This window comes from Corticium candelabrum, chromosome 6 (assembly GCF_963422355.1).
Source record: "Corticium candelabrum chromosome 6, ooCorCand1.1, whole genome shotgun sequence".
NCBI lineage: Eukaryota > Metazoa > Porifera > Homoscleromorpha > Homosclerophorida > Plakinidae > Corticium > Corticium candelabrum.
This window is the reverse complement of record NC_085090.1, coordinates 3,654,429-3,680,035: the sequence shown is the minus strand read 5'-3', so window position 1 is coordinate 3,680,035 and position 25,607 is coordinate 3,654,429. Positions and strand designations below refer to the sequence as shown.

The window sequence follows — 25,607 nt, the reverse complement described above, 5'->3', positions numbered from 1 at the left end:
GCTGACACGCACTTCCCCTCGACGGTACCACGTCCAACTACTAAAACTGATGTTGATACTGATACTAGAGGATGTCTAGCTGCGTGTTGTTGCATTCTAAGCTAAGTAGAGACTCTGCAGAAAGGTTACGATACAGTACAATCGTAATTCACGCGATCATGCAGTGCGTTGCTTGTGTAAAGTTGGTTGATATTGAATTGGCGACTAGTCTGTCGGTACAGTACGACATACGTAAATTAGTTTTAGTAGTTGGACGTGGTACCGTCGAGGGAAGTGGCGTGTCAGCAGTACGTCACACGTACGTTCCCTAGGCCCTCCTGCCATGAGCACTGCGTGCGTGTCCACCTCTACTATTTGGTCTCGTAATTCACTTGTAGTCGGTGTGGGTTCTGTTCCCACGGCACAGGAGAGACACAGCACGAGGTTGTAGAAGTTCTATCTGCTCTATCGGGTAGTGTTCTATGTGATGTACAAAATCTAGACATGAAGTGCAACTTGCAGTTAGGCCAATCGTACTCCTACACCTACAGTAACGACGCGACCATGCACTTCGAGTTACTAAACATTAGTAACTGTCTGAAGCGACGTACGTACAGGTGCAGAAACACGGCACAGGAAACGTGCTGATGTGATTAGCAGAAACTGCGCTTAGTTTAATTGAATCAGCATATCAGCATGCGTTGGAATGTACCCCTACCGCGTACACTGCTACTCGTTCTTTCAATTTTCTTTTTCTGATGTACTCAAATTATTTGAGAGAACGGATGAGCGTTCAATTTCTGTTAGTTCAAATCCGGCTATCTGTTCATATATTCACCTACGTCCGCTATCTCGTCGGCAAAGCAAATTCTAATATACTGCACCTAAAAATTTACAAATTTGAAATAATAAAATTAAAATTTTTATTTTTTAAAAAATTAAAATTTAAAAAGTTCAATGCAAATTTTTAAAAATTGGTAACTTTAAATTAAAAATTAAAAGTTTCAATACAAAAAGGTGAGAAATTGAATTTCAAAAATTCAAAATTTAAAAATAAATAATTTGAAATTTGAAATGGCCCAAAGAACCACTGACCACTATCACTATCGCTTTAACGGTAAACCTATAAGAGCCCTAAAACAGCAGTTCACAATATGACATACCTATTGTAGCTATCGAAAGATCTCGTACGTCTTCTTAAAAAACCTAGAAGACTCTAGTTCTGCATGTAGGACAAATTTGATCGCCTGTACAAGTACACGCGTACGCTCAACTACCATATTCATCAACAAATAAATTCACTGGAGATCCGATTCACTTACCATCCATAGAAACATAGCAACATATACGATCTTCGTCAGTGAACCTAACGTTACCAACCAGTTGGTATTATCCGGGAACATTAGCAAATAAACCTCGGGGTTCTGTCTACAGGCGCAGCGGAAATAGCGGACTATGCTCAGGACCGCGTCGACTCACTTACCATCCGGCGAAATCCCGACAGGTCTCACTGCCATCCCGACGGCTTCGCTGCTATCCCGACCCAGTACCGGCGCGACTCCGACGGATTTTTTCTCTTGGACGGTTAAAGTTTGAAAAGAAAAATTGTTGCTTTGGCTGTAGCCTCACGCAGTTAACAAACGCTAATGCATCAAAAGCGAACAAAATCGGGGCGCGGTAGGCGATGACGTCGTTAGTGCAACGCCCTGTGAAAATGTCTATTGGCTAGCCATGTCTTTGCGCAATATAACAAAGTGAATAGAATGACAACTCACTAGACTGTTCTTCTTGTAGCTATTGAGAATGTTTGTTCTTGAACATTGGCTGATGTAATCATCCAAAGTCTCTAGAATTTAGAATGGCAATACGTAATCACACTTACTCCTGTAGTTAACTGTTTGCTGCAATGCAGCTACCGAGATAGACAAAGTTATCAACCATCGCAATAGAGCCACTATCAACAACCACTGGGTTCAAAGCTTTCTGTACTTTACAGAGGTCAATTTCGAATTTCTATATACCCTTGGACTTGTTGGTGCTAACATACACACACACACACACACACACACACACACACACACACACACACACACACACACACACACACACACACACACACACACACACACACATTGCTAGTATTATTACAAGTTGCTGTTCCTAAAAGTATAGACGCTTTTCAAAGTTGAGTTGCTAAAGTTTGTGGTCCTAATTAGCACTTAGCATTACATTGTCCTAAACACTAGTTCTAATAAAACAGTTGATGAGTTCTCCTGGTTACTGATCACAATAAATGCACACTTTGCAGACAATACAATCAGATAGATTAATAGCTTCAGTTCAGCAATGGTAGGTGTAACAACAGAACAAGAATATGAAATATAAGTGTAGAGCATCCAAGTCTTAGTAGCTGGATATAATTGTAATCTACACTCAAACTGTACACATTTCAGCTCCAGCAGTACATAAGGTTGATAACCAAGCAGTTACACTTGTAACTCCTGTTTACTAGTGAAGAGGGGGTTAGACTCCTGTGGCGTAGCACTCCAGGGGCGTAGCCATCATTCACTGGAGGAGTATTACTAGGAGACTTTGTCCCACGTGATCCACCAAACAGGAGTAAAAAATACTCCTGAATATCAATATCGTCTTTTATTAAATCAAACAAACGTGCATTCATACAGCCCTCGAGGACAACGACAAAGATTAATACAGAACAACCATTCACAACATTGAATGTTAATCATATCATATTATGCAATAAGACTTTCAAATTTCAATGTTAACCTCCTTGTGCTGCGCTGTAAACAGATTGAGTGTACCTTCGACAATTTCTGAAGAGGCACTCAAACCAGGAAGGATGTATAGCAGGGTGAGAGATGTCAGTCAGTTGTCTCCCATGCACGGTTGATCAAAGGTTTCAAAAGTTTGAACTTGCTGCAGCTTCGCTTACAACCAGATCCAACTTACCGGCTACCTGCTGCTAGTGCGTCACCTTTATGCCCCAGGTCAGGGGTACTGGCAATGGCCACAACCCCCCTGGCTACGCCACTGCACTCAGGAAGTGTCATCCTCAACAAGTGTTACCATGTAAGCAATAAATAGGTCAGCACAAGCACGTACAGAGATGACCTCATTCTCAACCCTGACAGATTAGTAGATCACCTGAATATCATCGCAATTCCTAAGTATTCAGTCTGATCATCTCTGTAATTCCCAACTAGAAGCTGTCAAGTTCCGTACCTGTATTGCAGCCTTCCATTGGTAGTAAACTAGAATGTTGAACCCCAAAAGCAACGAAACCAAAACCCAAACCAACTACAAGCAAACCTACCCTTTTCGTTCCCTAAAGACAACAACTGGCCTGATGCCTGTCACCATATATGTTACCCTCAAATTTCCAGACGAGAGAGCTCGAGAACTCTAGTCTGGACCAAGTCAATACTAAATGATTTCGGAAGTACTTATCAAAAGTAATGCTAAATGGTAGTCTAACAGCATAGGATCGTTTTACCTAGATCAACATATAATTTTTAAATGCCATGAGATCTCACGAACAAAGAAGAGACGTCTGTCGTGTTTACGGTAATATCTTGGTGTACGGCATGAAACGACTCTTCGATTCTTCGGCAGACTTACCGCTCGACCAGTTGTCAAAGGTAATGGTCTAGCGACACTGCTGTGCATGTCCTGTCACCGCAAGCTTGAAAATATCAAAGAACTGAAGCTGAAACTAAGATGTATGCGTGCACCAGAGTCTTCATCACTCTTCTGGCGTTAGTGCACTTAGCATAACCAATTATTGCTAAACCAATCAGACTTTACAACCAACATTCCAGTTGAGAGGAGCTGATTGGCTTAGATTCCGAAATCATTTTAGTATCGACTTGCTCCAGACCAGAGTTCGCGCGCTCTCTGGTCTGGAAGTTCGAGGCTACGTATACGTAAACAAACAGCCGCTGCTTTTGTTCAGCATTAATTAATATGACCAATGACTCAACTACTACAAAGAGCAACTAACAACGATACCACGTCCACAATTCACAACTACTACCTGCCGTGCAATCGCACCGTCCGCTTGCATGCGCCTTGCCGTGCCTGATCCTGTCAAGACGGCAGATATACAGAGATGTACCGTCTTGTCGACTACTACTGACACTTCCAAACTCGAGGAATCCAGGTTCAGCAACGTTCTTCCATAATATAACGAAGCAATCGCCGGGAGCGTGAGAAATTGGAAGTACAGTACTTCAAGAGATCGCTAGCAGGCTCACAGCGACTCGAACGCGTCACACACGCGTCGTAATGAACCGTCGAGAAGAAGAATTGGACACAACAACTGCTTGATAATATCATGCGATTAGAAGAGAACAGGAAAGTAGGAAGTCCCTATCACGGTCAAAGCAGAGTAGAAACTGTGCGCATGCGCGTTTTAGGCTGTCTGGGTACCCGAGACTGGCTCAATCCAGCGGCGGATGAGGCGCACGAGGTTCCCTGATGGTTCTAACACAGGATCCGTGGATCCGCAGTCCGCGAGCCGTGTTTTCCACTCAGCCTACTCTACTAAGTACATGTATGACTTATATGCATAAAAATTGCAATTTGAAAATTCAAGTGACTGCATGAGTGAAGATCGTACTTAGCTACGATGAAAGCCTTCTACACTTTGAGTGGCTGTAGGTTTTACGGTAAAATCAAATTAACATCTAGATGTGTTATTCATGTCAAGCCATAGCTGTTACACAATGTATACAGGAAAGTGTTTGCATAATACATGTGTTGATCTAATTAATGTATTGCAACACTTGTGTTGTGGTTTCTTCTTGAAGACTGCAATTTACTTGCGGTCAGCTATCAAACCTTAGCAGCCATATACTACACATATATAGCTAGAGCTACAAAGCCAAGGACATCATTGTCTCGCATACTGAATTGCTGGCATCTAGAACTCCTTCAGTCCTACGTATACACATACTAAACGGTTCATCGACCTCTAATGGCTCGTGTGGCAGTGCTGATGTTAGTTGCTGCCATTGGACTTACCATGCTCTTTCAAGAAGGAGAAAGCTTTCTTTTTGGTAAAAAGGCTCCGATTGAGGTCAGTCGTAGTAAGTAGACGTTTTCTGACATGTATATATGTCACAGCATCACACGCTTCTGTGTTTAAATATGTAGGGAAACCCCAATTCAATCGAAGAGAAATACGAAACTAAGGCCGAACCGCAAGATGACAAGTTGAAAGAAATAGGTGAGCTCGGTAATTAGTTGTGTAATTACTGTCTAGACAAGACATCAAACGAAGACTTACATGCATGCAGGGTTTAGCATCTATCTTCTAATCTAAACAATAATGCCCTAGAGCGACCGATGTCGGAGCTACATATGCAATTTACCTCTGTACACATGACAAGGCGCTGAACGGAAAGACGGATTGTCACCAGCTGTAGTGCAACTTTATTTGAGAGGATTTCTACAACTTAGCTAATGGAGAGCCCATGGTAAATGTGATTACCAGATAAGACATGTAGGGCGGAGGCAACAATATTGTTATCATCCTGGCACCGACGTAGCGTTGGGGAAGCTGGGTGAGGCTATAGCCCCTCAAACATCTTGGGCGTGTCATTCCGCTTCAAGCAAACCATAATTTTAAGTTACTAAACAGTGACAGTCTGCTAATCTCAAAGCAGTATGTTGACGATCGACGACGTTAATTGACTCTACCTCTTTAACAATACACATCATCATTTCAGTATGCTAAAACCAGTGTCGAGAAGTCGTGGACACGGAAAGTGCGCATGACCATCACTCATTTGAGACGTTTACTACGCTATCCGGCAACGGAAGAGTCAAAGAAGACCGCATCCAAGAAGCATGCAGAAGCCTATCCATCATTTATTTTTAAATTGCAGGGAGTGTAGTAATTTTGTTTAAGAAGAACGTGAAATAGCATTACAATAAGGAATGGCTTTCGTTCAATGCTCACACCGGACACTTGAGGGAGTGCCGGGTGAGCCAAGGACATCATCAAAGTTGCCTCCTCTTTGACCTCTGTCTGACTGACAGTTGGTATCTCCAGTGATTTAGCAGCGACAGGAACACTTTGATACTTGCTCAGGTAGCACTTACTGAAAGTGCCTGACCCTATTTCAATTATTCTATTGCTTATTTGATTGTTGATATCTTTTTGTTAATCTTAGGAACTTTTGTTGGAACTTTAGCCATTCTACCCCTTCGTGTAATCTTTGTTTTAAGCATTTTCTTTAACTCAGAATACATCTCTGCTAACTCGTTTGACTTTCTCTCTTCTTCAAACGCTTTGTACTCAGCCTCTTCCTTCAGCCTTTTCTATCTCTGGAGAGCTTCTAAAAGTCTTGACTTTTCACCTTTGTTTTCGTTTCTCTCTGTCTTTTTCTCCACCTTGATCTCTGCGCCTTTCTCCCCTCTTTCGTGTGTTTCCGCCAACTTGGTTTCATTGTTGGATTCGAAACCTGGCATCCATGGGTTCAGCTGATCAGCAATGCTGATCAGCAACGAACAAATACCTTGCAACTCAACACATGTCATATGTTCTAACCACTTTCATATTCCGTAGATGCAGTGAACTAGAACTAGAACTAGATGTGTACGTGACTTACTCCCGGGTAACGTGCATGTATGGCTGTGAGATGATACAATCTATATGATGATACTATTTGAGTGCTATTAGAAGCACCCTTAGTGTAAATCTGCAAACTCCAATTAGTTGTAAAAGTTTACACCCTGGTGTTAAACAAATTTTTACATTCTACGGTGTACCTAAAGCAATTTACTTCTAACAGTGAAGACACTTAATTGTTTAGACTTATTCAATTTTGTCCTTTCTTTCTGAGATACCTATGAGAAAGTCCGTTCTATGCAGTTTCCGTTGACTTGCAGACCAAAGCAACAGAAGCCACGAAGAGACTGTCGAAACTTAAGGGTAATTACAGTGACAGCACAAGTGCCAAGTCTAGGCGGTAGCGGGCATGAACAACTGCCAGTTTATCAAATTAACGTAATGGGTAGCTGGAGAATGAAAGCATGCAACCATTACCACCAGGTAGAAGGACAGCAGGCATTGTTCGGAGAATGCTGCAAGTGTAGGTACGGCTAAAATTCGAAATGCAACTAAAATATTTCCTTTTGCCTTGAACTTCTGATATTATAACATCACAAAGGAGATAGATGACGACTACGAAGTGACGGAGGTTGATAGTGATATTACATTGAGCAGCCAAGCACAGACGAACACGACCAAGCGTTGCTGAACGCATGAAGCTTTGCACTAGAGTAATTAATAGTAATGAATTAATTGATGTGGCATTTGATCCGAGACCATATATCTGTAATCATATTGTAACCATAGCGTTCAAATAGAGTAATGGTATTTGATATGCAAAAACCTTATCCTCCTGGGTGTGCCTTATTTACATGCTATGTTTAGCATCTAGAAGAAATCCTGGCTCTTTCGCTTTGAATGATGCCAAGATCGGCGCTTACAACGAAGGACACAGGAGTTATAGCGATTTTTGCAAATACACAGTGAACGCAAACAGATGGTAGTACGTACATGTATAAAGTATATGCACAGAAAAATGGCATTTTAAAATTCAATTGACTGCATGAGCAAAGATGGAACTAAACTACGGTGAAGGCCATCTACACTTTGAGTGGCTGTAGCTTTCACAGTAAAATTAAACTAACATCTAGAAGTGATATTCATGTCAAGCCATAGCTGTTACTCAAGGTTACAGGAGAGTGTTTGCATCATACATGTGTTGATCTAATGTATTGCAACACTTGTGTTGTGGTTTGTTCTTGAAGACTGCAATTTACTTGCGGTGAGCTATCACACGTTAGCAGCCATATACACATATTTAGCTAGAGCTACAGAGCAACGCAGAGTAGAAAGTCTTCAAAGTCGTCTCTACTTCTTTACTTTCTGAGTCACTTGATCGACTTTACAATTTCAAATTTCCACGTACACAATACCATAGCTTAGAATTACGATGATTTTATTCGGCCCTTTGACCCGTTAACTGGTTTTTCAGTTGGCCTTTCAACTGGGCCGTCAGCTGACAATTTACACTGGTTGTCAGCCAGCAATATTCACCAGCCTGTCCGTCAGCGTCAGCTAGCGTGTGAGCTGTTCAATTACCATAGTGTCTGGTATATAATGACATCATGTGTCTCGCATACAGAATTAATGGCATATATAACTCCTGTAGTCGTACGTATACACATATTGGACTGTTCATCGACCACTAATGGCTCGTGTGGGAGTGCTGATATTTGTTGCTGCCATTGGACTGATCATGCTCTTTCATTACTGCACTAAAAGTATAGTGTTATTGTCGCTCTTCCGTTCTTTCCTGTGTATCATGCATGTAGCATAGCATGCAATGTTGTGCAGAGCCTCACCCTCTTAGGCAAATGTATGTCCTTCCAACCAAATCTAAGTTCCAACACCAAGTGTATACAACTGAAACATTACTCAAACTTTTGGCTTTGACTGTCACATAATCCTGAAGTAAACGGCAGTGAAAACGTTGTCGGCACTCTGCCAAAATACCAGTTTTTCTTGTTTTACAACCATTGGCAACAATAACCTAAAAAAGGTTATGAAAATTTAGGTTTTACAGTTTTACTAAAGCGAAAAATGTATAGACAATAACAGAGCAATATTTGTAGCAGCACCTTTTTGTTTTTATAACTTCCTGGCATCGCAATAGTACAGACGTAGCTAATGATTTAAGTTTATCTACTGTAAAGCCATTTCAAACCGTACTAATGGTTTCCCACAACTCTTCCTTACTGCGTGGTTTGTCCCCAGTCATTTCATACTCAATTTATTTCGAAAGTCTCAATAAGATTTAGGTCAGGTGATTGTGGTGGCCAAGCTATTAAATTAATTTTTCATTTTCTTGAACCACGAGGCATTGTTCTGCTGGAAAATGACATCTTTTGTACAAGAAGGTAAAATATATGTTTTTAATATGTTTTGGTATCTTGAGGAGTTGATACTGCCTTCAGCTCTGCAAATGTGACCGACAGCTGATAGAGAAAAGCAGCCCCAAATCACTAGACTACCTCCACCATGTTTAACTGTAGGCACTAGGCTCTTCTCTTTAACCTCTCAATAGGTCGCCGTCTAACCCGCACTAGCCCTTTAGCTGGAAATAGCTCGAAAGTAGACTCATCGCTCTAAAGTATTTGGCTAGTTTCTTCTCATCTCAGTGAACCTGCTCTCTAGCAAATTTTAGGAGCTTCTTCTTATGTAATTTACTAATAAGAGGCTTTTTCTTGGCCACACAGCCGTGCAAAACGACTTGCAGTAGCCTTCGCCAAATTGTAGAATGGTGAAGGTTGGTGCCACGGACGTTATTCTACTCTGTTGTAAGTTGCGTTGAGTTGCCTCGTTTATTTCGCAGCGACATTCGCACTATTTCCCTGTCAGTACGTCTGGATGTTTTTCTAGGTCTTCCCTGTCTTTGTCTGTTATCATAGGAAGACGCAGCAGTAAAGCGTTGGAGCGTCGTTCGCACTCCGTGACGTGATATCCCGTGAGATTTGAGTTTGCAAACGATCTCGGCTTGCGAAAAACCAAGTTCGTGCAACGCAACTATTCGTATTCGGTCTTCTTTGATATCTCTCGGTTTGCGCCATCTGTGAAAGAGTTTGAAATTGGAATCAGGAGCATTCAAAAACTTTTCGTATATGTTGCTAACGTGCGCTAGTTGGGGAAATCCACAAATGGTCGTTTTCGTTTTTCAGATCCCGGATGATCAATGGATGTCGCAGAAGTTACCGAAATGCTCTGTTTGCGCCTAGTTTTCGTCAAGAAAAGCTATGGTATGTATCTCAAGCTTGGTCAAAACATAGAATAAGGTTTGTTGTGAAGGTAATTTGGCATCTCGCTTACCTCCAGATACTGTAGAATGTACCTAAGAATAGCTTATAATTAGAGATGTGATCACGTGGTTTCGGAATCGTAGAGTATATAGCACAGCACCTATAGTAATAAAGTGTCTTTCGTTTGTTCTACGATGCTGCACCCGCCTCTCACTACAATACTACAATGTGACTTTCTTTGTCTCTGGTCTTTCAGAAGCTACCAAATTTGGAAGTCATCTAGACAAATTAAAATTGAGGATCTACCTGCTCTCAAATATGGTTTCGTTTACAGGAGCATTTTGTAGAGTGCTATACAGCAAAATTTTAGGGTGGGGCCAAACTTTTGCACAGCGGTGTAGACACACTAAATTTCTATAAACGTTTCAGATACTTTATCCTTGCATAGTAAGGGCATTAGAAACGCGATACATTACAGCTAGAATGTTAGAAACAAAAGCAGTACGGATACTTGTCGCATGCAAAAGAAAAATTCATCCCAAATCGGAAACAAGTTGGTAAAGTGGGTCTCAAAAGCAAGGGTCTCATCAATAAAGTTAAAGATGTGACATCATAGACAATGGGTAGCATGTTAAAGCTAAGATGTTTTAGGACTGCTTGGTTCTTAAACAAATCGAGACTACATACAATAGTAATTTTAACAAACCACGACCTCGAAAAGTGTCGATTAGAGCCTACCCAATCCTATGGTACGTGATGCCTTTCATGGAAGTTTATGCCATAGAGCATCCAGCAAAAGTAGAATTTTTGAATATTGGTCGGCTAGAGTACTGCATACACCTCCCTTCCTTTCTTCCTCCCTCCCTCCCTCCCTCCCCTCCCCTCTCTCTCTCTATTGAAAATTGATTGTATTGTATTATATATATATATATATATATATATATATATATATATATATATATATATACTACATGCTGTATACCTAGACTCAACTACTAATCGATGCTCTTTATCAAAGTCAAAAATGTATTAGAGATATTTTGATGTATTTTCTATGTATCATACTAGATGCTGCATACGAGAACCGAGCTCAACAGAAGCGTTGAACGAGATGTTGGCTTCAACCATTGACTTGCAGCTAGTGCTTAATTCATTAGAGCGCTTGCGTAGCACTAGCTGAATCAGTTTCTGCTGAAAACTGCTGCTTTTTGCTGATTAGTGCATGAGTGTTGATCTGTCTGCATTAGAATTTGCCATTGTTGCGAAAAACCTTTCTGTGTTTCAACTGCTAGTACACGTCAAGCACGTATACATGTACAAACTGTCACTGGAGAGCGCAGCCTCGATGCCGCAGCTATATCTAAGTCAGGCATAATAGCTGCTAGGCAGTATGCCAGATTGATATTAACGAATTGTAATTTTACTGTGTGGATTTCCGAAAAGCAGAGTTGAAAAGATCGCGTTATATGTTTTGCTGTGGCCATGTGTCTCTTCCATGCATTTGCCTAGCATCTACTCTGTTTTGAAAAGGTAGGTGGGCATACATAGCAATGTATATTGTAGTCATGGTATTTACTTAGCTAAAAATTCTTTTAAGTGAATAATTAAATAAAGGAACACTCAATCGTATAGCACTACGCTCACGCATACTTGAATTTTAGCTAAGTCATCAAGATGTAGAAGGTTGGTCTTAAATAGAGAGCTGGATACGAGAGCGCAAGTTAATAACAGCAAATAGCGAAAATAAACAGAGCCCATACGATGGTCATGTCACAAACACTCCGTGAAAGCGCGTTCAGCTGTTAGGGTCAAACTTATAGAAGACACTCACGATACGTTGGAGAAAATGAGCTATAAAACGGGCATGGATGCCCATACAAGGCTGAAGGACCAACTGCTCTGCATTTGAGAGCTTAGATATATCACGTGACCTAAACTTACCACGCATAGCCGAAGCTTCGTAGTTCCAAACCGTCTCTCAAAAGAAATAGAGACGGTCTGGATCAACTTCTAATCAAATCCAGTTTGGAAGTCATCCGAGTCAACGAAGCTGCTGCTGTTACGGAGATTTGTGCACCCGGTGATTTGTGTACCTTAGCGCGTTCTTCGCGATTCCAGCCCGTCGACTCGATGCTCCAGGCTTCATGTCAGGTACACATAATCAGCGGCCATGATGCAAAGCTGCTGGTGATTTCGGGCCCCGGTGACTTGTGTACCTTTGTGCTTTGCTCGCCGTCCCAGACTACTTTCAAGCTACAGTACTCGCGATCGTAATGCAAACTAAAAGAACTCTCTCTTTCCGATCATCTGGCGTAGATCTACATGGTATAATTAGCTAAAGAACGAATATCTAGTAACAGTCGCACACGAGGCCGGAAGATGACTATGAAGAAGCCTGATGCTGACTGAATGGACGAAGCCAGATGTATGATGACTGTCACTCAAGCGGATGATGACTGACCTATTGAGTCAACCGGGAATGACTGTGATCACAGTCACATGTGACTCAATCGGATAATTACTGCGGCATGTTGATAGCCTGGTGACCAGTCTCGCCGCGTTTTCGTCATTCCCGAATGCACAATTCTCACGGCAGCGGGATTGGTTTCAGACCGCTCTCAGAAGTTTACGTCATGTATACGGTTTCATGGCCACATAATGACATGCAGATTATCTAGGTAGTAGGGAGAGACTGGCTCGAGTCTAAACACTTTCTTTTACTAGTGGTGGCGTAGACGCGATCGGCATGTGTTTGATCGCCGTGAATCCGCTGCGAGCAGCTGTTAGTCGCACGTGGAACGAAGAATTCGCGATGAAAATTCGCGATGCGCGCATCCGCTAGTGGATTCGATGTGACTTGCCGCGAAATCGCGACAAAACTTCGCCGTGAATTCTCTGCAAGACTTTGTATACTAGACGTGATCATGAAGTCGTTGAGCATGCAGCTGGCTGGCTTAAACGGCTTTACTAGGTGTTGTTACAGTACTGCCGTTGATTGGCGCAGAATACATACCACGACGTGTAGGGACGTGAGTTTCGTGAAGAGCGTACTACAAGTCGTCGTTTGTGTACAGGCACTGAGTGTAGTCTTTGGTAGCCAGCAGATATGCATGAGATGTCTTCATTGATTACATCAGTAATTGGAAAGGTATGCACTGTGAAACTGTAGAAGAATTGGATACCACTTACTAACAAATCACGATATTATGATACAAACAGCGACCAGCAAACGGATCCTGGGATTCGTTTATGTAACCCTGTCTGTTGAAAGGTATGACCTCTTCAAAGTTAATTGCACCGGAAGACGGTCTGAAAACAGTCTCTCCCCGGCGAGGATTGACAATCCGGGGAATGACGAAGGCTGGCTCGAGTCTAATATTTAGAGACACATCTCTAGCGCTGGATTCAGACGCATGTTGTCGCAGTTGTCCAGTTGAAAGTGTCTTCAGACGCTTGCAGTTGTGTATCATAGCACGTACAATTGATTCTTTGATTAGCTACAGTTGATGTACTCTAAAGTTCTAGCTGTATCTAAAAACTCGTACTAATATGCTTCTACTTGGATTGTAATTAGTTGTCACCGTGTGGATGCACTTGATAGAGTCAATCCAAAGTTGACGGAGGAAGAGTTAGACGTAGAAACTACAGCAAGAGATCATTGAGATCTTAATGCAGTACTAGTTGGATAAATGCTCTAAAAAATTCCAAGGTCACTATTACTTTTTTATGATGTGGTAGGAAAAGATACTGGAACCGCAGCAGAACAATGGTCGGAAACACTATGAACTCATGCAAAGAGTTTCTAGTCTCTGGAGGGACAAACTACAATGATATTCCAAAAATTAAATATAAGTTACATAGAAGAAGAGAAAACGACTTTACAGTTCATGATGGAGGGTTGTACTACACAAAGACTCCAGGTTTACTCAGACTGGCATTTGGTAGCAAAAATGACCAAAATTGTGTCTTTTAGGCTGGTGGATTATAATAATGATTAGTTGCAATAGACCTGGCACGATTTGCGACGCAGTAATTTTTGACTCGTTTTGGAGTCACTGTGATTCCAACGTGACTCCCATATTCAGCGTGATTCCCATTGATTCGTGTCCATTAAATAAAAATGAATACTTTTTAACTTGTCTTAAATTCAACTGGCGGTCATCTGAGAAGAACACAAGCCATGACAAAATAAGAGCAGATGCTACTGGCCAAACCAGTACATTGATATTGCAAATCATTTAAAATTTTCTTTGTTACTAATGTTGTAAAATAATTTAAATAGCACAATTAATGTTTAGATAAAAATGTGATGAGGTGCTAATGGACCAATTCTATTCTTAATTTGCAGTCAAACGAGCTGTACTCTATTGCTGTTTGTTTCAATGTGTGGAATCTAGTTGGAACTGATCTCATAAGACCGCTAAGAATGACAAGTCAAGGAAACCAATACATACTAACAACGACATGCTATTCAGTAAATGGATTGAAGCTTTTCTAATATCAGACAAAACTGTTGTTACCGTGGCCAGGGTTTTGTACACTGCCCACTTTAGGCATAGAGCACCAAATGATATTATCACTGATCAGGGCGGAGAATTTGTCAATCAGGTTTTATAAGATATTTCCTATGTGCTCCTTAATTAATTAAATACAGAGTGTTTGCATAATACATGTGTTGATGTGGCTCGCGTATACAAAAGTATTACAGCTTGTTCTATTGCAACACAGATGCGTGTTGTTTCTTTTTCTCGTGAAATCATGATTCTATTCAATTTCTCGTCGCTTCCATAATTGTTCGTTCATTGGGTGTTTCTGTGTCAAGTTTCAAGTTTCAAGATGTTGAAGTTCATGTATACGCTTTTCGTCGATGTGGCTTTTACAGTAAAATCTAATTAATACATTTCAAGGCTTATTCAGATGAAGTGTTAGCTGCATGTTGTGGGGTGTTCACGTGTTTCATTTCTTGTGTATAGTATTTAATTAATACAGTGTGTTATTTCGTTTGCTAAATTAAGAAATCGACTGCATTGAAAGTTCGTCAACTGTGGATCTAAGATTTTAAGAAATGTGGGTTTGATAATATCTTGTTGCCAACTTTCAACGTCAAATTCTATTAATTATGTCGTGACGTTATTATTCCATTCAATTTCTCTTCGCTTCCATGATCGTTTGTATATAGAAACTTTTTTCAACCATAGTTACACACAGACAAAGTTTTCATTGACAGTTATAAGCTGCCATGCAGCTCAATTAATTATTATTTAATTATTTACTTTAAAAGATCTTAAGTATATACATTATTTATATTGTGTATTTGCTTTGTTTTTCAGCATACCTTTACGAAGCAGACGAAATGTTATCTAGACAGAGACACTAAAGACACACGGTCACAGCAAAGTAGGTAACGCAATCTTTGCAACCTCGCTCTCCGTATGTCCAGACAATAAAAATTAAATCGTTTATATCAATTTTGGATACTACTTAGCAGCTGCTAGGTCTGACGTAGATATGATTGCGGCATCGAGGCAGCGCTCTCCAGTGACAGCCTGTACAAGTACATATACGTTCTTGACGGATATATACAAACAGTTAAAAGACAGGAACGTTTTGCGCAAACAATACGAATTTTTACTGCAAAAAATCAACACTCATGCACTCTACTTAGCAAAAATTCAGCAGTGGGCAGTAGCAACCGACTCAGTAGGCACTATATGCAAGCACTATAAAGAATTAAAGGGAAACTCTCATCAAAATCAACTATCTCTCAAGTGAAAGCTGTCACTTCATGACACAACCCTTTGTAACCGTTTACTGCAGAAGTTAACCGTAACGAAGAAACATAGCATTGAAATTACCTGCGTGGGCGTGTTTAGTACCCGTATGTGGCATGAGCGTAACTCTGATTGTTGGTTAGCAAGAAAAACCGATACCTGTGCACATTTCAAGGTAAGGATTGTGAGACAGATGGTGTCAAGTTGTGATTTATTGACTAAAGCAAACTGGGACGTCAAAGTTATCATGCAAGTATCGACTGTGTCAATACAACCGTGGAGTCTCAAAAGGAGACCCTCTTTAGATTAGTTCATAGATCATGTCTCGCTGAATTTTGGGTGCGTTTGGAGCAATTGGTGTGGTTAAACCTAAAGTAGTTACTTCGAAAGAGTAAGACTTTCTCTACATACGGGGAATCGTCTTAACAACTCGTTGCCGTTTCTCTGCTTCTGTGGCTGTCTGCACAGTAGATTTTTTGCAGGAAGATACCAGGCTTGTATCTTTCTTACAACAAGTTTTAGTATTTAGTGAGAGGTTTCTTCTAACAAAGGGCGTGACGTCCTACCCAGTTCGATTTCATGAAAAAAAATTATTTTTAACAACTCTTTCCTTTATAACTTTATTTCATCATCAATTGCTACGTCTGCGAAGTGGCAATGTTCAAAACTCTTGGCTTCACCTTCAAATCGACGTGCAGTCTTGAGTAACCCAGCACTCCCGATATTCATTTCTTCCTAGTCAGAAGCGACGGTACAACATGACAATCTCCATTCGTCTCTTAAATTGTAGAAACGGTGTCTGTAGCTTACGTCTAGCTCACTTGCATGTTTCCAACCAACCCTGTAACTTGCCGAGAACTTCGGGCGAACTCGACCGTTGCACGAAGACGGTATGGACGCATTTACGAGCCTTCTTCTTCTATTAAGTTGGCAAAACTAAAGCGTAGAACCAAAGAACTTGGCACGACGATTCGTTACACGAGGCGGAGCGCGGTCTCGTTCCTCTGACACCATCATATTCCGGACACGAGTTGTCAGTTATCTGTTTTTGAACGCAGTCCCTAACACATCAAGAATGTAGTTATCCAAGTTGTAATTGAGCACACCAAAAGAGAGCATTTTACCTCTTCTTTGCTTAGAGTGAGATTGAAAACTGTGCGAAGCCTTGCATAACCCGTTTATCGGACAAACGTATCGTTCACCGGACAGTAGCGTTTAGATTGCATACGCGCATACTTCAGCCTAGTTAATTATATATCGCTAATCAACAACTTATTAGCTACAAATCGTGTTGTTACCCTGCATGTCAGCCAAGATCTGTATGAGTTTTTACAGTCAGTCTAACGCCTCAGGTAACGGCCCCAATCGTCGGACACCCATTTTCTTGCCTTCCTACCTTCTCAGCAACAGCTCTAGTTTTCAAATAAATCCAGTCGATTATATTGAGTTATCTAAAACGCCGCAGAACGCAGAACGCTTGAATAGAGTGCTTGACAGCATTTCTGAGTTATTCTTTTTCAACCACGCTCTCACAATGATGTGTAAACGCGGTCGCTTGAACGAACTAGCTGTTAAACAAAGAAGACAACAACCAAATCCGATTAGAGGGCACGATGGAAGATCAAAACGTTCTTTTACTCTTTGCAAAGAAAGTCGATCGCTGCGTAGCGCGCGTTGACAGAGACTTGACGTAATCTAATTCAACTTTACCTAGGAGAAACAGGGGTGACAGTTCCAGCTACTCTGATAGTAAACAATGTTCCTGCATTAGGTACAGCTGGTTGTACCAACGATGACGTTTTGAACTTCGTGATGGTGGAAGGTCAGGCAATGGTAGATATCAAACTGAGATAGAAACACATGTACACGTCCTATTCAGAGCCAAGTAACAATTTAAGCTAATTGAAAGGAAAGTACGGGCTGCTCCTGTGCGAGTTGGGATAATGTGCTTACCACAAAGCTCAAACATGGATGACGTGAATTGTCTGCTACATCCGGTGCATCAAGCCTGTGCAGTTGTGCTGCAAAAGATTCAGGTGTTCAAATTCGTACGCTGGGAAGCCTAGGCAGTACCGGAGAGCCAACAGAATGAGCTTGTCAGAAGAGAACATTCAGCAATTTCCGCTATTTAACCCCTAATAATCGTTGATAAGTCAACTAGATAAAGGTCAAATGACTTGGGGGCCGTACGATATTTCCTTCCAACTCTCTCTTATGACATTATTACCTGCAGGCTTCTGCTGCAATGAAGAAACGACTGTCCGACGAAAGGGGCGTTACCTCGACTCAATGAGCATGCGCTATCTCTCCTGGAGAGTAGCAAACGGAAACAGTGATCAGGGCCGGATCTAGAGAAGGTTTAGTGGATTGCAACCCCCTCTTTTTCAATAGACGTGGTTTAATATTTCATATAATTTCATTAGAAAAGAGCAAATTAGAAAATTAAATAACCTCTAACTGTGAACCCCCTCTTTAACAAATTCCGAGATCCGAGGCTGGTAACAGTGTTGTTGTGTTAGCTCAGGCGCGTACCCTTATTAATATCAATAATATTGATCTGTTTATATTAATATCAATATTATTGATCTTAATAACTGTTTTTATATCAATATCTAGATTAATATTGATATTAATGGTTTAATTGATATTTGATATTTACTCTCAACTTTGTCCGCTTCGGCTGACTGTCAATTCGAGCCTCCTCTCCGAGGGGTTCATCTTCAGCAGCTGTAGGCCCTGTTACAAACTGCGACAATGTCAACTGACGCTTCATTCCTGACTGGCACGTGTAGCAGTGAGAAAACAGCGCGTTAGACACGTGCTACAACATAGCCTCGAATTCCCAGACATCTGTGTACCGTTAGCGGTAACGTCCACCTCTAGGGGGGTTTTCGGGCAACCTGGAAACATGCCTGCGTACGCCACTGTAGCCAGTCACCTATAAACCTATCTCAGGTGTGAAGTTGCAGAATTGCTTTTGCGTTTTCATGGGGGAGGTCGTGTTCGATGAATGATGGTAGTGTGCGATGAACGGGGTCGCAGAGAAGGATCGCGTTTACCGTCCTAGCATAACTCTTTCAAGCCTTTGGGAGTCCCGCGTCTGGAATCATAGTCTCTACTAATCCTTCTTACTGTGGGCTTTAGCAAAGCTCTGTCTTACTTTGTTTACTTCTTGCACGGCTGTCCAATGATTGATGGTGTCCGATAACAGGGACGCGCGTCGCTCTACAACAATCTGATGAATCGATTTTTACCGCATTTGACGTCTTTTGCATACAAAATTTGATCACCCCAAGGTAACGAAAGTCATCAAAATGAGCGTAAACGCACTAAAAAAAGATTCTAATCACATCAGACTGTTCGCGATAATGTAGCCTCGTACCCACGCCCTCTTGCGCGCTCGGAGAGGTTTTGTCTAAGGTTTTGTCGTGTTTTACGCGCAAAAGATCACGCTAGATAGCAAAATCCCGTTTGAACGAATTCGTCTGAACGGGATTTCGACATTTCCGACCGATCCAGAGCTGTTTCAAAGTACTGAATGGGTTGCTTCTATTGTGAAAAGTAGTGACATTGCATTTTCAGCATCGGCAGACGTAAGACGAGAGCATGAAACGGCGAATAAGTCGTCAAAAGGCGCGAGTACGGTCTGGTCGACAAGAACAACAGAATCTTACCTTGCGTTTCTTGACGTCTCCAAGCTTCAATGGCCATGGTGACAGCAATGCCGTGATTTGATACGTTTAGCGTCTAACGTTTTGTCGTGTTATACGCGCAAAAGATCACGCTAGATAGCAAAATCCCGTTCGAACGAATTCGTCTGAACGGGATTTCGACATTTCCGACCGATCTAGAGCTGTTTAAAAGTACTAAATGGGTTGCTTCTATTGTGAAAAGTAGTGTCATTTCATTTTCAGCATCGGCAGACGCAAGACGTGAACATGAAAGCGTCGAATCTACCCGTCGAGATGCGCGAGTACGGTCTGGTTGACAGAGCCGTCAAACTTTGATTTGCTTTTCTGACTCTCAAAAGCATTTTAAGCGGTTTCCATAACAGCGCAGACAATTTTTAGGTTTATTAGATAACGCCTAGCGTCGAAATTTTACAAAGGCAAACTTGTCTTGGGTTCCTAGGCGTTCTACGTCGTTTCTGAAAACGACTAGACTTTGCAGACTGTGTAAAAGTGAGCGAAATGTGTATGTATTGCATTCAGAAAGTTGAACGTCTCAACCGAAGACGAAAAACATAAAAATTCCATTGGGACGAAAGATTCTTCCCAGTCCCGTTCGAACGAAAGAATCCCAGTAAAAAGATGAACAGGCCCTTCAGAGTCTTGATTCTCCCTTACTCTCTCTATCACATGCCAATCCAGCCCCTAGAGGAAATTGGAGCCTACGCTCACAGTACAAAGACAAAGAGAGCTAACGATCAATCAGTACAATACAGAATTGATGCTCTGCAATGTTGTACCGCTGGCTTACTCTACCGCTGCACGATCGTCAGAACTCTGCCGTTCTCAATTAGGGCACTTTGCAGATATCAATATCTCAACGCGCGTACTTCTAGAAGCTCTACCTAGACAATGGAAATTTCTAGTCTGCAGTTTGCAGTTCTTGTTTAGCCTAAAAACTAAGCTTCAAGTTCATGCGCTACTCAGTGCACAACTGTACGGCTTTCAAGTGAAACCTGCTGGAGAAGGCGGAAATGAAACTAATCGTTCCCAATTAGGCTCCCGTACCCTACTTCAAGAGATCGATAACAGACTCACAGCGACTCGCACGCGTCACCCACGCGTCGTAATAAACCGTCGAGAAGAAGAATTGGACACAACACCTGCTTGATAATATCATGCGATTAGAAGAGAACAGGAAAGTAGGAATAAGTCACTATCACGGTCAAAGCAGAGTAAAAACTGTGCGCATGCGCGTTCTAGGCAGTCTGGGTACACGAGACTAGCTCAATCGAGTATCGGTATTTGACACCATGGACTCTGTAGCGTGCGTTAGCGACAAGCTAGCGCGTTACGCTCAAGTTGCTGCGAGTCGAGAGACAAGCCAATTCCGAGACAAGACGGATGCCTGCTCACGCGACACCATGAATAATCCACCATTGATGTAAAGAAAGGTTAGGGTAGCGGCACCCAATTCGGAACAGTTTTGGCCACACCTTACTTCACGATCGTGTTTCTTTTTACCGAAGTGCTCGATTGGCTTGTACCCTAGATAATCTTGTAGAGTAACTGTTGACACTTCGATGGAGCGACGCTCGTTTCTGTCGACCACGTTTCAACACCGCGATTGCGCAGAATGTGGGCGGTTCGTGAGAAACCATTAGCTCTCTCAGGGATCCTAATTTGGAACATTTATTTTCTCCCAGATACAACTATTACATCGCGTTGCGATTTTGTCATGTTTTTATCTAGTCTAGATCTGTACTGATGATGTAGAATAATTTTGGTGAATGTTTAGGCTCTGGCTACCATTTTCTCTCATCTTGCCGAAGGTAAGCTAAAACGGCCTGATTCTCTCTAAAAATCGTTTATTAGTGCAAAAACATGGTACAGACGGTTACATATATCTACTAGCATGGTGCTTGCACGTTTCATTTGGTGTGGATGGCAATATGGCGTACAGAGAGTGATTTCTCTCAATGCCTAATTGAAATTAATCACTTACGTGGTAGTTTTGAGGCACATACAAAATTCTTACTGTCTGAATTTTATTGGTATGCACTCACAGACTTCCTTAGCACCAGTCATCTCCGTCCTGAAGTGGACATCTCATTCAACGAATGCGTACTAGTCTACCGACTCCCGACTCAATTACATGTAGCTATGCAGGCATAAACAGCTATTTTTATTGCGATAAACCTTTGAAAAGCACACTGCTACGTATGTAAAGTAACGGAGTTGTATACACGTTCCCTTGTGTCTGATTCTGCACGTGCATGGGTGGAGCGAACGAAGTCATTTGATCTAAATGATTTGAACTTTTTCCAACTGTGTTTCTGAATACATGTCGACGTTTGCTTCGTCTCAATCTGCTGCTTTCCAAGAAGCAGTTGATGCTACTAGGTCAAAGCGTTTATCAGTGCGTCAAGCAGCAAAGACCTATGGCTGTGCTACAACAACTCTCTACAGCCACGTCCATGGTGTTGTTAAACACCAGCAAACTGGCAGGCCTACCACGCTTTCAGAGTTACAAGAGAAGGTAGTGGTTCGTGCATGCATAGCTCAAGGAACATTTGGTTACCCAGCTACACGTGACCTGGTTGGGCGTGTGCTCAAGCAATATCTAGCAGATGTTGGTTGTGAAAGCTCTTTTCCATCAGGCGAGCCATCAAAGAAGTGGTGGAGTGCTATCTTCAAACGCTGGCCAAAACTAACTGAAATAAAACCTCAGCATCTAACAATCCAACGAGCCAAGTGTTGCACACCTGAAGTTGTCGCTGGCTTCTTCACAAAACTAGAGGAAGTACTGAGGAATGAAGGTTTGCTAGACCTAAAGTACAGTGCCCTTGCAGCTCGCCCATGGAACTGTGATGAAACATGTCTTTCCACTTCTGTAACTTCTATAAAAGTCATTGTCAGAAGAGGAGACAAGCATGTTGTTGAAGTAGGCAGTGGATCCGGCAGAGAGAATATTACAGTGCTAGCCTGTGGATCAGAAGTGGGCGAAAAGCTTCCTCCCTATGTTGTGTATAAAGCTAAGACAGCTGATCCAGCATGGATGGAAAATGGTCCCATTGGAACAAGATATACCAGCAGTGACTCTGGATGGATGGAAGAAGCACAATTCACAGAATGGTTTTGCTCTGTCTTTCTGCCAGCTACAGAATCAGTGCGCAAGTCTCTGCCTGTGATGCTTATTCTAGATGGTCATGGCTCACACATCTCACTGAAAGTAGTAACATGTGCCAGGAAAAACAACATAAATATATTTTGCTTACCACCACACACACAACACACATTCTACAGCCCTTAGATGTGAGTGTCTTTCGAACTGTCAAGAGAGGCTGGAGTGAAATCTTAAAAATCTACAAAACTGAAACGTGTCAGGCAGTAGTCACAAAAAATCCTTTTCTTCTCTACTAAAGAAATTATGGGAAAATAGTGTTTTCCCTGAGCATTTGGTCAGTGGCTTTCGAGCAACAGGTATTCGTCCTCTAAACAGGGAAGTTATTGCACATGGTGCACTTAATCCATCAATGCCTTACACGAAATGCAGCTATGATCGCCTGACAACAGCAACACCAATCACAGAAAAACTAGCATCCATCTTCAAGGAGCATTTTAAAGCCAAGCTCACCAAGCCTGCCTCTAAGAGTGGAAGACTTCAGCTCAACTATTACGGAGAATCAGTGACTAGCGAAGAAGCCGTACAACGCCTCAGAGAAAGAGAACGCCAAAAGAAAGAAAGAAAGAAGAAACGAAGGAATGCCGAAGTTGACTTAGCTTTGCCCCTTAGTAGTAGTCAAGAAAATCTGTGCCAGGGATGTGGCAAGAACTATGAAAACGATACCACAGATGATCAGCAGTGCCGGATAGGCTGCGATAAAGCAGGCTGCAGAAGGTGGTACCACTACTGGTGCGCCATGTTTACAGACATGCCTGATACGGCTGAGTTGTGGATCTGCCCACCATGTTCTTAAATATATCTTTCATAAATTCTTTAGTACAAATAATTTTCTTTATGTAGAGACCATTTCTTTATGTAATAGTAATTTTGGCACCACATTGTAAATGGTTGATATTAATGACAATAAAATAATGACGATGTTGCAAAATTCTAGACTCAAGTCCATCTGATGAAAAGATGAACACTTCCTATGCTGTAAATTACGTTGCTCAGGCATATCCACAGTTCCTTTTCGCCTCTGATGATAGTTAGCAGTCTTTCACATCGTAAATGACACAGAAACCTCACAAAAATCGTTGAAGATCAATGGTTACTACGTCCTTGGCGATGATGTAGTTTAACATCTACAGAAACAACAAAGAACTGAAGATAAATCTTCATGATTTCAAGAATACGAAACAACACCTAGGCAACATTGGAACGTGGTCTACCCTGCTTGACAAGCACAAGTCCTATCCTCAGTAGCCGTGCATGTAGCTTTATCTCTTCGGTACTCGGAGCGCACAAATCAAGATTCTTGCAAACGCGGTTAGCAAGAAAAAGATTGTTCCGAATTAGGATCCCGTATGGTGATGTCAACTATCACGCAATATTTCAAATGTCTCGTGATCACGACGAGCAGCAGCGACTGCGTGCACTCCCACTAATCTTCCAAGTAAATTCATGCATTGGTCTACAATATGATATACAATGTTTGGCAAATACGCTTTTGTTTTATGAGAAACATGGCTCTAATTCCGGGCTTAACCGGAAGTGTTTCGAATTAGGTGCCACTACCCTAGTAAAGTAACATAGATTACTCTCCTATATATGAAATTAATCTAATTGAACAGTACACTGCAAGCATGTACACTTCAGATTTACTGTCACGTAACTCACTTAACAGACTTGCTACTAGAACAAAGAAACCGTCTACCTGGCCGTTTCAAGTTAACACATTCATAGTGGAACCAGTCTTTAGACTGGTCACACTGGACCTTACGACGTCCAAATGTTTCTGTCATTCTGCATGAACAATATACAGGAAATGCAACAACAGAACTAGAACATCTTCTAATACAGTAACTTGTTTTGAGGGGAAGTTTCGTGGAAAACTTGTTATAGTTCTTTGCTGAATGCATGTCTTCAGGTGTTTTCTCATTTCTGATTGTATGTAATTAACATACTGGGGCTTTATACTTTGGGCAAGATCGAAGGCAAACGCTCCTGAAAATAAAGCACAATCACTTATTCTGTTCTGCTGTTGAACTCATGCTATATAGACTGTCATTTGTGGCTCATCCGTTTTATACATGTATGCAATTTGCTGCTTCAAATCATTGAATAGATCATTGCCGTGTCGAAGGCTGTCATACAAGGTTACATCTCCTGTCTTGTTGCTTGATGTTGTTACCCATGGTTGCGGCTCCCAATATGGTGTGTCTGGATTGAGTTTGTCCTTGAGACAGAGAATTTGCATCCTTGAGACAATAGGGTGTTTTGAAGCCCTCTCTGTTGGGAAAACTCTTGCCTAAGAAGCTGCTGGGCGTGGTTTACTATTATGTTATCCAGCCAAAGTGAACGACTATCCAAACTGCTTAGAGCCATTGTTGCTTGTTGTTGGACTACCTGTTGAACTGGTTGTTGTTGTGTTTGTTGTTTTGCCTGTGGTTGTTGTTGTCGTCGTTGTTGTATTGGTCGGTGTTGCACTTTCGTAAGAACACGACTTGATTATACCAATACTCAATTAATGACTGCACTATCTCAGTCATACCACTACTTATATACTCGTAGCCATACACGTTCACACAGCATGCACGTGTACATCACATGCATAAGTATGCGCATGAGTACACACTACACCTACCATATACACCGTACAGTCAAACACAATGCAATATACTACAGTTGGTATTGTTGCTGTTTTGGCTGTTGTTGTAGCTGTTGGTGTTGTTTTGGCTGCAACATAAATGTTTAGTTAACCACTCACCAATGACACCCTTTTAGTTAATTACATAGGTACAGTACTATAACTCTTTTGGCACTTGGTTAAACTGACTAGTACATTATAGCCTAACTAAGTAGAACCTACTTTAATTTTAGAGTGTTGCCACCTATCAAATTGTACATTATCAGTTGCTCTAACACACTAACAGATTTGACAATTCGGGCAAAATCTCCCAATAATGTTGTGATAAGACAACATGGTGCATGGAAGTCCCCATACGGATCAGCCTTGTGCACATGGGCTTCCCTGGGATGATGTACATGTCCAATTAATTGTAAGTGAAAATATAGAATGTGCCTTGTTAATGAATTATAAGCATCCATTCTTAACTAGGAGGTGTGCCTTATGACTGCTCTTTGTTTCTA

General features: G+C 41.6%; 1 long non-coding RNA gene across 1 annotated transcript; it reads left to right on the top strand.

Annotated features, from left to right (window-relative positions):
- The first annotated feature begins 4,861 nt into the window (after positions 1-4,861).
- Positions 4,862-11,118, top strand: LOC134181602 (uncharacterized). The gene is made up of 3 exons (XR_009970180.1): positions 4,862-5,077; positions 5,155-5,227; positions 10,918-11,118. It is a non-coding gene; the product is annotated as an uncharacterized LOC134181602 (long non-coding RNA).
- The last annotated feature ends 14,489 nt before the right edge of the window (positions 11,119-25,607 follow it).